Source organism: Eptatretus burgeri, chromosome 6 (assembly GCF_056783735.1).
Source record: "Eptatretus burgeri isolate ZD-2024b chromosome 6, Ebu_testis_v1, whole genome shotgun sequence".
Lineage (NCBI taxonomy): Eukaryota > Metazoa > Chordata > Myxini > Myxiniformes > Myxinidae > Eptatretus > Eptatretus burgeri.
Genome location: NC_140966.1, coordinates 37,260,607 through 37,273,393, shown reverse-complemented (window position 1 = coordinate 37,273,393; position 12,787 = coordinate 37,260,607). Strand labels below are relative to the sequence as shown.

At 42.9% G+C, this 12,787-nt stretch overlaps 1 protein-coding gene across 5 annotated transcripts in view; it reads left to right on the top strand.

Moving 5' to 3' along the window:
• The first annotated feature begins 2,128 nt into the window (after positions 1 to 2,128).
• LOC147024557 (uncharacterized) overlaps positions 2,129 to 12,787 on the top strand; it is a 33,514-nt gene continuing 22,855 nt past the window's right edge. The window contains exons 1-2 of one of the 5 annotated variants that reach the window (XM_085884584.1): positions 2,162 to 2,311; positions 2,675 to 2,785. The gene's annotated coding sequence lies outside the window, so the exon portion shown is untranslated. Of the gene's footprint in view, positions 2,312 to 2,674; positions 2,786 to 12,787 lie in introns of all 5 variants that reach the window. The other 4 variants (XM_085884583.1, XM_085884587.1, XM_085884586.1 and 1 more) reach the window with 4 other exon arrangements.

The following is a 12,787-nucleotide window of genomic DNA, read 5'->3' as shown; positions in this document are numbered from 1 at the left end:
GTTTACTCACCAACGACGTTATGTTGACGGCCAATCGGTGCCCAACTGGCTAACCCATCCCGGAACAGTGTTCATGAAACGCCCGGTACGACAAAGCAAGTATGAACCCATGGTGGAGGGGGTCGAACTCATCGATACTAATCCAGAGTATGCTCATGTCAGACTCCCGGATGGCAGGGAGACCACTGTGTCGGTTCGCCATTTGGCTCCCTCAGGTACTCCTCCCGCAGGTACACCACCATCTGGCACTCCTCCCTCTGACATCCCCTCCCCAGGTGTTCCCCCCCAGGAACTCCACCCGGGAACGGTGGCGACGGAGCTGCCGCGTTCCACCCGACAGCGATCGAGGAGTCATCCCCGGCACGAGTCGAGGCTCACCAAGAGGATCGGAAGCCTCCCTCAAGTGAAACCGCCATTTACTCCCGGAGAGGTCGACGGATAAAACCCCCTTGCCGACTCAATCTGTAAAGGGGATTATCGGCACCCTCGATGCTCATGCTCCTATATGCTCATTATATCATATATCGATGCTCATTACCATGCTCCTACAACTCAAAATAATCCTCACTGCTTGGCATGTATGCTTCTGTAGTTTAAACAGTTCGCGTTGCTTGAAATGTATACTCCTATAGGGCTGAAGTAATCATGGTGCGTTAGTTGGGCCTCTAGTTACATTTTAAAGACGGGGAGAATGTGGTGAATTGAAGGTCGTGACGTGTGATCACATGTTGCACGGCTCGTGCACGGGATAGATAAAGCCAAGTCTCCGCACGGACGGGGTGATTGTCCCAGGGGCATTGTCATTTACGGCGGCGGCTCACTTGGTGCTCGTTGAATGGTGAGAATTGAGAGTATATCGGACTCCGTGTTTATACTGATTTATTTTGCGGTGATTAGTTGCACGTGTATACCTTACTGCTTATGTACTCCTTGCTGCACCTGTATCCCCTGATGTGCCCGTAGAAGCGGCTTCAATCAAATGGAATAAAGCCTACACTCTGAAGGTTCTTCTCTCGCTTTCATTTCAACCCTGGCAATTGTGAATCCGTGTCGTTGGCTATGACCCTCTTGCTTCCGTTATTTTTTTTTTGCTTCTGGTTTTTTTTTTGTTTCCGGTTTTTTCATGGGGAGTGATGCATGCCGGGAGATCACGACCGGAAGTGTTTATTTATTTATTCAATTATTTTTTCCCAAAGTTAATTTTATACTTCCGAAGGTGATTTTTTTTTTCTATGACAGGAAGTGTTTATTTTGTATTTAACATTACCGGGAGTGATTTTGAAACTCTTTCCGGAACTTTTAATTGCTTTTATTCTTGACCAGAAGTGATCGTTGATTTATTTATTTATTAAATTATTTTTTTTCCCAAAGCTAATTTTAATAAAGATATCTCCCGCATCATCAAAATTTTTTTTTTTAATCGTGATTTACATTATTTGATCGCTGATCCAGGCCGAAGTAACCGGAAATTGCGTCAAAATCATCAGCTGTGCGACGCTTACATGTACCACGGTATAGTTGGCAAATATACAGTTGTGAACAAGTTTTATGTAAAGTCAGAAGCGAATGTAAGAAGAATTCTACGTTCGCTTCTATGCTTTGCCTATTCCATATTATTTTTTATATCCATTTCATTGAGGATTGAAAGTTTTTTTTTTTTTAATATGACGTCGGCATTGCTCGTGTGAATATAATTTTCACAGGAAATGTAAGCATCAAACGCGCATGCGCAGTCCAGGCTGTGTGGCGAGATGGCGCGGCGCTGTCATTTTCGGATTACAGAAACTCCTCCAATCTCTCAACCCCCTAATTCAATCATCTTTTCTGTTTTTTTTTTTCCGCTTTGTTCAACAACCATCTGGAATCTTTCGCTTCCTTCACTTGCAATTCATGCGATGATTTCCAAAAATAATAGTAATAAAAAAAACCCCGAATGAATCAACATGCTTCCCGAAAGAATCATCACTCGTCGACGGTTTTTTTTTTTATTTCGAAAAGGAAATCAGCACGTATGGGATCATAACTTATTATTTTGATACTTAAACATTGAAGCCTGTGCTATAAAATAAAAATAAGCTGAATTCAATTTTCACTCGTCGTTTTTACCGGAAGTTTATTCGGCCTATTTCCGGGTAGTCGAGTCCCTTGCTGAGTGGTAACTGGTTTTCCTCTTGAGCAATTTAAGATTTTTTTTATCGACTTTTTTTTTTTTGGTTGTAATCAAGTGGGTTTTTTTTTTATAATTTTAGTCCTCCATGTAAGTACATCGGTTTGTTGAGTCGTGCCAGTGACGGTTGACGGTCTGTTGACGGTAAGGACAATATTTTGATGAAACCTGTGTGATAAATATTGGAATGCTTTCCGAGTGCGATGAAATATTGCCTTTTGCAGTTGCTTATCTGCGTCTCCTTCAAATCAGAGTATTGTGTGTGTCGATCTGTGCAATCTAGTTTTTTTTTTTTAATCATTATTCCTTTTGTTTGTTGTATTATTTTTGTGGTGGAAGTTGCACTGAACCACCACACGATTATATCTCCTCAATGTGTGTTTAGAGTTGGAGCTTGCTGCGTATTTTCATTTTAGCTTTGAGGAAGCATTTCTTATGCAGTTTGATTTAACAAATGTGATTTTTTTTTTTTTAATGGTTTTGCTGATCACACCTTTTGCATTTCAGGAACTGAGTTTGAATTTGATCACCTCCTGATCGATAGCAGTGAGGTGTAAGCAAACGAATTGACGAGACTTAAAAAGAAACTCGAGTAATTCGGCTACGCGCAGTCGGCGGGTACGCCCCCGCTCTCCCGCACAAACACTTGAGTATTGACATATTTGACCCTTGACCGTTATCATATCTGTCCCAAAATCTAATCACTTACTTGCCCTGTCTAACTTTACCTTTGTACCAAGTTTGATGAAATTCTGTCCAATGTTTCTTCAGTTAGGGCATAAACAGTAAAATTTCAGAGTTTGACCTTGACCTTGACCTTTGACCCTTGACTTTTATCACATCTGGCCCAAAATTTAATCACTTAATTGCCCTGTCTTACTTTACCTTTTTACCAAGTTTGATGAGATTCTACAATTTGCTTCTTGAGTTGTCACGTAAACGAAAATACGGATGGACAGATGGACAACCCGGAAACATAATGCCTCCGGCACCCTTGGTGCAGAGGCATAAAAAGAAAAACAACAACCTGTTGATGCGTATGCAATGCATGACTGTGTACTGTGCTTGATACCCGGTTACTACGACGACTATGTCCTAATTATTTCCACCATCTTGTTGGGTCAGCCAGAAAAGGTTTTTAGCCCAAGGGCAGGCCTGATGTTTGCACAAAAAACAGCTTTCAAACCTTTGGGAAAATTCATTTCTTGGGATGAATTAATAATTTGAATGATTAATTCAAATCTTGGGAAAAATTCAAACCTTGGGATTAATTAATAATTTGAACAATTAATTCAAACCTTGGGAAAAAACAGCTTTCAAACCTTGGGAAACACTTGGGAAACAAAAAATAAATGAATAAATAAACATTAATTGTGACGTCATTCATGATGTCATAGCACCGTGTCCTGTCATTGGTTGACAGATGTTATTGGTCATTATTGGTTGACAGACAATATATAGGTCGTTATTGGTTGACATACATTGGTCATTGTATCACGTTATTCTTTTTATTACTGCCAATTATTGCGCTATTATTATTATTAATTTGGGAAAAAATGGCATGATAAGGTGGAATGACACATCAGCTGCTATATATACACCTTTCCAACACTGAAAAAAGCAATAAAATGGCCGTAACTTGGGAACCGCTCGTCCGATTAATATCAAACCTTGAAAAGGCACATCCGCGGGTCCCCGGCAATATTCCTGGCAAGTTCAATCAGATTGGACCGGTGGTTGTCGAGAAATGGCGGTCGCAGACAGACAGAGACACACACACACATTGCTGGAATTATAGATAGATAACTGATCCTTGGGTCACCTATGTGTCCATGTGTGTGTGTGCTCTCCTGCTTGCGATGTGGATATGGATGTGTATATGTATATATATATATGTATGTATATATATATATATATATATATATATATATATATATATATATATATATATATATATGTATGTATATATGTATGTATATATGTATGTATATATATATATATATATATATATATATATATATATATATATATATATATATATTGTTACGAATTCGTGCCTGCCGGCGTGCGAACTGCCGCTTTCCACTAATAGTAGCAGCTCGCCCACCGGACGGACAATTCAGTCGTGACCTTCCGGAGCAACGCCAGGACCCTGTCACAGGTGGGTCTTCAACCCCACCACGGCTCAGCCAATTTTCTACCCGCGCAGGATAGAGTCAATCGCCGAATCTCGGGATACCTAAGTACCCGTGCGGATAGCTAACCGGGAGACCGTACCTCGGCGCAGGTCGGCTGGGACACGAACCGCTTAAGCGGTCCGTTCCGTTCTGCAGTGATAACCGAGTGGGTATTATCGCCCGACCTCGCCGGATCAGATTCTATTTAACGGGTATTTAAAACCCAACTAACATTCCGAGCTGTAAGATGGCGTCGCAATAGGGAAAAAAGACACGACGAACGGGTAACATTCACACAAACACATTTATTTTACACATATGCACGTATATACAAACAATCATGCAGTCATACAAAGAGACAAAAGCAATCACGTATACAGACAAAGCAAAAGCAAGGGAAAGCACTACGACCGAATATGAATATTAGTAATGTACAGTCACTTAACAGTTTTACTTATGGACACGGCGCCACAACATGCACTCAAAAGAAAAGAAAAGATCACCCCCACAGACAGGGGGGGTCAGACTGGGCCCGTGGGCCTTTATGGCGTGGGACTTGGCTGACCGAAAGGGCCCCACGAGGCCGTGCAGGTTACCTTCCTCGCTGGAGCGACCCACCACGCTCCTTTCCCATGGCAGCTAGCGTAGCCGCGGTCCGGCCCAGGCCTCGTCCGACGGCCCGGTGATTCGGGCCCAGCCGCCAACGCCTCAGAGGAACGAACGGGCCTTTGCTCTTTCCGAGTTGATGTTCTCATTAAGAGCCCACTCGTCCCTCGTGCTGCCCGGATTGTCACGAAGCCCGATCACCTCGGACCGTTCGGAGCTGGTTGGCGAGTCCTCTCCGGCCCGTACTCGAGCGTGCAGGTCTGCGTGGCAGAGCAGCCGGGGCTGCGCTCCCAGCTCGCGTCTCCTCCTGGCGTCCGACCCTCTTCACCGACTGAAGGCTCCAAAAGCCAGGCTCCCGACTTCCGCGCAGCTCCCCGACCGCTCCAGACAGACACCCTCCAGACCCGACTTGACTCTCCTCTCGACTTGACTCCAGACTGACTTGACTCTCCTCCCGACTTGACTCGTTGAACTGGCGCTCTGCGTGGCCTTTTATAGGGCTGGTGAGACGAGATCTGATCTCCCCCCTCACCTCTGACCTCTGCTCGGAAAGCGGACGTGGTAGAAATCACCCGCCCTCTGCATCCGATTCTCGAGAGCGAAGCTTCCACACAGAGCAGACGTGGTAGAAATCACCAGACTTGGGCTTCGACCCCCACAGGCCCCGCCCCTTTATCTCCTGTGATCCGTTTTTCGAGGCGAAGCTTTTACACAGAGCGGACGTGGTGGAATCACCGTCGCTTGCGCTCACACCGAAACCCCCCGCGTCGGTTTGCAGCGACGCTGTTCGCTGGGGACTCGCCGCGGCTGGTGCAAAGATGGCGCCGTTTCGGAGACTAAGGTGAGGCGATGTTAGTGGCGTGGAGATGTTGACGGTTGCTGGCGGAGTGATGAGGATGGCATGGTTGTTGAGAGGCAGGTGTGGTTGTGGTTAAGGGGAGCGATGTTGGTTGTTGTAATGGTGGTGGAGATGTGGTTGGTTCAAAATAACGATAGAAAATGAAAAACACTATCTCAAAGGATCACAGCCCTGTGACACGAATAAATTCCCATAAAACAACGGTGGGGAAATCTAACTGAACACAGACTTATCGATCGAACTGAACTACGGACCTTTATGGTGTTCTGTGAATTTCCACATCCGTAACAATATATATATTAGGACCATATAACATCAGTATCTGCATAGTATGATGTACACTATAACATGAACCTCCTGTGTATTGATCTATGTACTCGCATAATCAAATATTCTTCAGACACCCATGTAAATGTGCTACTGGTCATTGTACAATATGATGAATATTTGACCTTTAACATATACTATTCGAACTTTAAATCGAGAGAATAGCTCAAATAATCCATAAGCGAAGATATAGCGAAAACTCATTTTGACAGGGTGGCCATTTTGAAACCCAAAATGGTCACTGTAACTTGATAACCCAAATGTAAACGTTGGTTTTTGGATTCCTTGCATCACAAGCTTTCTAAAAAATGTATAATTTAGTCAACCTGCTCAAACTTTACATGAAATTACATTACACACTGGACTAATGGTGGTCTTGTTGCACACACAAGGATACACAAGGAAATTGGATGCATGAGCAGGCCATTCGGCCCATCATGCCTGCTCCACATCAATACCAGATCAGTTTATCAACACCAGACCAAGAAAAGAAAAAATTTCCTTTCCAGGGGAAGGGGTATGTGCGAAGATTGTTCCTGGGTAAAAAAAACACACAACATCAACCACACGACAACCCCGTGTCAGGACCCCCACAAACAACATTCCACATGCATGCAATCACCCATTAATGCTCAAGCTACTTAAACGTCCTGCCATAATCCATGTATACCCCTCTATCTATACGTGTGTGTGTCTACATATGTGAGTTTCAGAATGTGGAATGGAGTCCACCCAGGGTGGGCTCAAAGTATCCACTTTCATTTCAGTAAGAGTCACAATTCATGCCTGGTGTTGGCTTCATGCTTAGGGTGGTGGGCTTTGGATCCTCTGGTCCTGAGTTCAAATCCCGCTCAGCTGTTGAATTAATACCAGGTGGGGTTAACTCGGCCTGTCATCCTTCTGAGGTCGGCAAAATGAGTGCCAGCGTGCTGGTATACTGTGTCGGAGTGGCGACCCGTCCAGGATTGTGCCCAATAGACAAGGAGACTGCTTCGGCAGCACCGACGCTCTGCACAGAGTATGGTCCTAATGGATGGATGGTCACAATTCATGGAAGAAGCTGTGAAGTTTTCTGTTCTCAAAGTTTTGTGCCGAGGGCTCTCTTCAGGATCGTCGCAAAGTCCCGGACACCTTCCAACTGTAGTTTGTTTGTAATGATATTCCCAGGGATGGTTTTTAATATCTTTGTGAGGTTCTTTGTCATCATTCCCATAGCTCAAACTATCACTGGAACAACTTTGGCATTCTTCAGTTTCCAGGTTCTCTTCACTTCATTATTTAGGTCTTGGTATTTGGTCATTTTCTTGATTTCTACATTGTTTAGTCCAAAATCACTGGTATTAACACCTCACTTAGCAATGCCTTCTTCTCTCATTTTTGTACCTCAGTATGATATCTGGTCACAATGCTTTGTTTTCGATGTTCATGCAAGATGGGATCATAAGGTCGTACATGAGTCGTACTTCCATGTTTTCAGTCCATGCTTTTGGTTCATGTTCCCACACGTTTTCTGGAACTGGTATATCAAAGGTTTTACAGATGTGCCAGTGGTTAACATTACAAACTCTGTTGTGTCATTGTGTGAACAGCTGTACTGACATGAGATTTAAAATTTTTTATTTGTGTTCGTTCATTAAGCATAACGTATCACTATTTGCAAACACCATCTCCACCCCTCACCTCTCTTCTTTTCTTTTTTTTCCTCCTCCTCCCCCCTCCCCCAACTCTGTCTGTCCTCTCCTCACCCCCCCCCCCTCTGAATGTAATGCATATATATATATATATCTCTCTCTCTCTCTCTCTCTCTCTCTCTCTCTCTCTCTCTCTCTCTCTCTCTCTCTCTCTCTCTCTCTCTCTCTCTCTCTCTCTCTCTCTCTCTCTCTCTCTCTCTCTCTCTCTCTCTCTCTCTCTCTCTCTCCCTGCTGGTCGTTTGTTTTCTGGGCGTTGTGTCATGGCCGCCGTGGGCTGCTGCTCTGTGTTGTGGTGAGTTTTCAGTGTCATCTTCGTCCCTTCCCTCCCCCTCCCTCTTCCCCTTTTCCTTCCTGTTGTGTTCTGTGGTGGTTTTATTCGTGGTTTTTCTCCTCTGTTATCGTTGAGAGAGAGAAAGAGTGAGAGCTGGCCCTTCCTTTGGGCACAGCCTACTCGTTTAGGTTAAGGATAGATTTTGCTTTGAGGTTTTGCTCTCTGCTTTAAACCTGTTTTATTTTAATTTATTTTGTTATCTTCTTTTAAGTTCGTTTTCGTTAACTCCCTCTTTCCCAAAGTCAGAGGAAGTTGGAGTGCCTTGTTGACTTCCTCTTCCCGAGATAGGGAGGAGGTTGGGCCCGTGTACTTAAACATGGCGGCTGCTCGTTCACAGCAATATGCTGCATTCGAGCATTTATCCCGTAAACACGGTATAGCTTGCTCTCCACCGGAAGGTGTTACGGTGGAAGCGATTGTCATGGCAATCGGGAACATAATCGGTTTTGAAAAGGTACGTGCTGCTTCACGTATGAATAAGCGTGTGATCATTTTTGTATCTGATGAAGCATTCGTTGCTCCAATTGTTGAACAAGGCTTGGCCCTTGACTTTGGGACATTTGTAATGGCATACCCCCTTGACTCTTGTGCACAAAGGGTAGTAATTAGTAATCTCCCACCGTTCCTAAAGAATGATATAATACTTGCAGCGCTATGGTGATTGTGTGTCCCCATTAATAATGCTCCCTGTCGGCTTTAAAGACAAACGGGTAAGCCATGTCATGAGCTTCCGCAGACAAGTATTCATGGTACTTAAAAAAGAATATGCTTCACTCAACGTTATTATGAAATTCACTTCAAATGGTCATAACTATCTAGTATATGTCACTACCGACACCCTAAAGTGTTTTGGTTGTGGAGCGATTGGACATATGAAACAGTTCTGTCCACTCAGTCAGAAACAACCTCCCCTCAATGCTCCTAGCAATGATTTTCAGACTAATACTATCACCTTCACCCGAAATGATCATCCTCCCCCCAATGTTACTGACTCCGTCGGTAACGATCCCCTCCCCAGCATTACTGACACTGCTCGTAAGGTCTCTGCCTCCAATGTCACTGACTGTGCTCATAACGATCCTCTTCCCAACGTTACTGATTCTGTTGGTGACGATCCTTGCCCTAATATCAATATCACCAACTCAGTAAATAACGTTGAGCTTCAGTCGAATGTTGCAGCTTCCCTTTCAACAAATAAACAAGATAGGCCTTTAGTGATTGAACGAGTTGACACAAGCACTTGTAATGAACAGATGGACACCACCAACGAGGGGTTCGTTACTGTTTCTAAAGTTAAAAAACGCAAGTCTGTTGTCAGAAACGTATCACCCTCCAGGAAACGACCAACCAACACAAGCATAAATGGCACTGAAATCTCACTTTCCAACCAATTTGTCTTGTTAGAAGAAGAGGAAAAATCGGATGTTTTACTCAATAATAATATTAATGATGATGGAGGAGATGCCAAATCATTAATATCGAAAGACTGTATTCCTGACCCCCTAGAATGTACCGCTTCACAAAAGGGGGCCTCTCCCCATGACGAAGAGCAGTGTTACGAATGTCATGATAATGCTAAAACACCTACCCGAACTGACAAAACTGGTACTCCCACCGTGCCTGACGAATCTGAGGTCCCTGGTCAAATTGATGGAACCTCCCTCCCATGTACAGTTACCCCAGTTAAAATCAACACACCGGATGTACAGATTGATTGTAATTTGGAGGCAGCCGTGCCTGTGACATCTAATCAAGTCACTGCTGAAGAACAGCAGGGTATTGTCGCAGATAGTATGGGGGGATATGAGTCTGACGGGACATCTTCTTCTGTCTCTGTTTCAAGTGATGCGGGTAGCGATACTTCTTCTCTAAAGCTCAAAGATGCTTCTTCAATTTCTCCAGATACTATTCACACCTTCTTGCACAAAAGTTTTCGAAAAAAGAATGTCAAAATTAAAGACAATTTTCCAGTTCTAGAAGACTTTATTCAAGTGACCCGAATAATGATTTCCAGACCTGATCGATACAATCTTACCGACCCTCAACGTCATCGTTTGAGGAAATTTTTAAGTCGTGCTCGGAACGAACTCAAAAATAATGGTTAATGCTGTTCTACCTGATGACCTCTGTCCTTTCCCCTCTTCATATATTCGATGAAAATATCCATTGCAAGCTTAAATATCAATGGTGGTCGTAATTCTCTCCGCAAAGTGCAAGTTAAACAACTAATCGAGTGCAACAAGGTTGATATCTTATCTTATTACTACAAGAAACTCATTCCACTGACTCTTCTTCAGCTGAATGGGAATTATTTCTTAAAGGACATTGGTTCTTCAGTAGTCTTTCAAGTCCGATTGCTGGGATAGCCATCTACTTTCAGCAAACTCTTCCTTTAACTTTAGTCTCCTTCAAAGAAATTGTAAAAGGATATTTAGCTTCCCTGACCTTTTCCATTCGTCAGCAGCTTTTCACCATTGTCAATTATATGTTCCGAGCACAAATCCTGAAAGATCTTTTTTTGATTGCCTTAAATCATTTCTTGCTAATATTCCCCCCGACCACTTTCTATGTCTCGGAGGTGATTTTAATTGTACACTAAACCCCCCTCTTGATAGGAATGGCCCTGAGCCACATGCAGCCAGTACGAGAGCTCTTGCTCGCTCCATTTCAAAATTCAAGTTGACTGACATTTGGCGACTGCAACATCCGACGCAACAACAATTTATTTGGTGTAGCTGTTCTAACAATCGAGTGTCTTCAGCTCGACTTGATAAATTCTATGCTTCCAATCATTTTCTTAACCTTGTCTTAAACACCTCAATTCTCCCATCTGGGTTCTCTGATCACCATGTTGTTGTTATGCAGTTTCAATTGCCACTAGTTAAGAAGGAGAGCCCTTATTGGAAGTTTAACACAGCACTTCTTCAAAATAATTTATTTGTTACTTTCTTTAAAACCTTTTGGGCATACTACATCACGAACGATCAGAAGTTCTCTTGTCAACGTCAGTGGTGGGACAATACCAAAGTTCAAATTGGAGTTTTCTGTCAAAACTTCTCACGACACTACTCTGAATCGTGACCGACATAGAATTAGTGAAGACACAAATTCTAAACTTGCAAAATACAGTGTCCTCCTCTAATGACAATAGACAGCAGCAAATGTTGCATGAAAAGAAAGCTCTTCTGAACGAGTTATTGGTCCAGAAGGCAAAAGGTGCACTCCTTCGAATGAGAATGATTCAACTAAACACTCCCAGCAGTTTCTTCTTCAAGTTGGAAACAACTTCCAAAAATCAGAAACAAATATTATCCTTGCTTTCTGCTGATGGAAAGACGCTGACTGATCCGAGTGATATTAAACTCACTGTTAAAAATTATTTTTCAAACCTCTATTCTGCCAAGCACGCTTCGTGAAACCACACGCATCATTTTACTACTTCCTTACCTGCACTTACTGAAACACAGAAATTGACTGTTGAAGGTGAAATTACCTTCTATGAACTTACAAGTATTTTAAAAACCTTGCCCACCAGCAAAGCACCTGGGTTAGACGGGTTGCCAGTAGAATTCTACAGCGCTTTCTGAGATCTGCTGGGACCATGTCTATTAACAGTCTTTCAAGAAAGCATACAAGCTGGTGAACTTCCTTTGAACTGCAGACGTGCTATCCTCTCACTAATCCCCAAAAAAGGTGACCTTCAACTTGTTGAGAACTGGCGCCCAATCTCTCTACTTTCTGCTGATTAGAAAATCCTGTCCAAATTACTTGCCAATCGTTTAAAAGTTATAATAGGACACATTGTAACTCCTGACCAGTCCTATTGCATTCCTGGTCGATCAATATTTAACAATATATTTTCTGTTCGCGATTTGATTTCGATTTGCCATTGTCAGAACGTCAATGCTGGGCTGATTTTCTCGATCAAGAAAAAGCTTTCGATAACGTTGACTATTCATATTTATTTGAAGTTTTAAAAGGGTTTGGGTTTGGATCTTTCTTTATTTCCTGCATTAAGTTGCTGTATCACAATAATTCCAGTCTACTAAACATTAACAACAGTTTGTGTTCACCTTTTCCAGTTCAGTGAGGCATTAGACAAGGTTGCCCTCTTTCTGGGTACCTGTACTCCCTTTTCATTGAACCCTTGCTCATTCATTTACGCCACAAGCTCTCTGGTTTTTCAGTCGTACCTCCAGTTAAAGTTCTTGCATATGCTGACGATCTGTGTGTAATTGTCAATACTCAATCTGACATTGCTGCTCTTACAAATGCTCTACAAAATTTTAATCTTGCATCTTCTGCTACTGTTAACTGGAGAAAGAGTAGAGCATTGTGCCTTGGTCCTTCAGAGTTATTTATCCCACCTCCGCTGCCTAATGCCTTGCAGTGGAGGCATGATGGTGTTAAACATCTTGGTGTTTTTCTTGGGAACGTGACCTTTTCTTTAAAAAATTGGGACCAGATGGTGGATCAAATCTTTCACACCCTTAATTGCTGGAAAAGTTTATCCAGCTTATTATCTTACAGAGGCAGAGTGCTAATAATCAATAATTTAGCTGCTTCCAAACTCTGGCATCGGATGATTGCCTTACAAGCCCCCAAATCACTAATCCTGAATTTGCAACG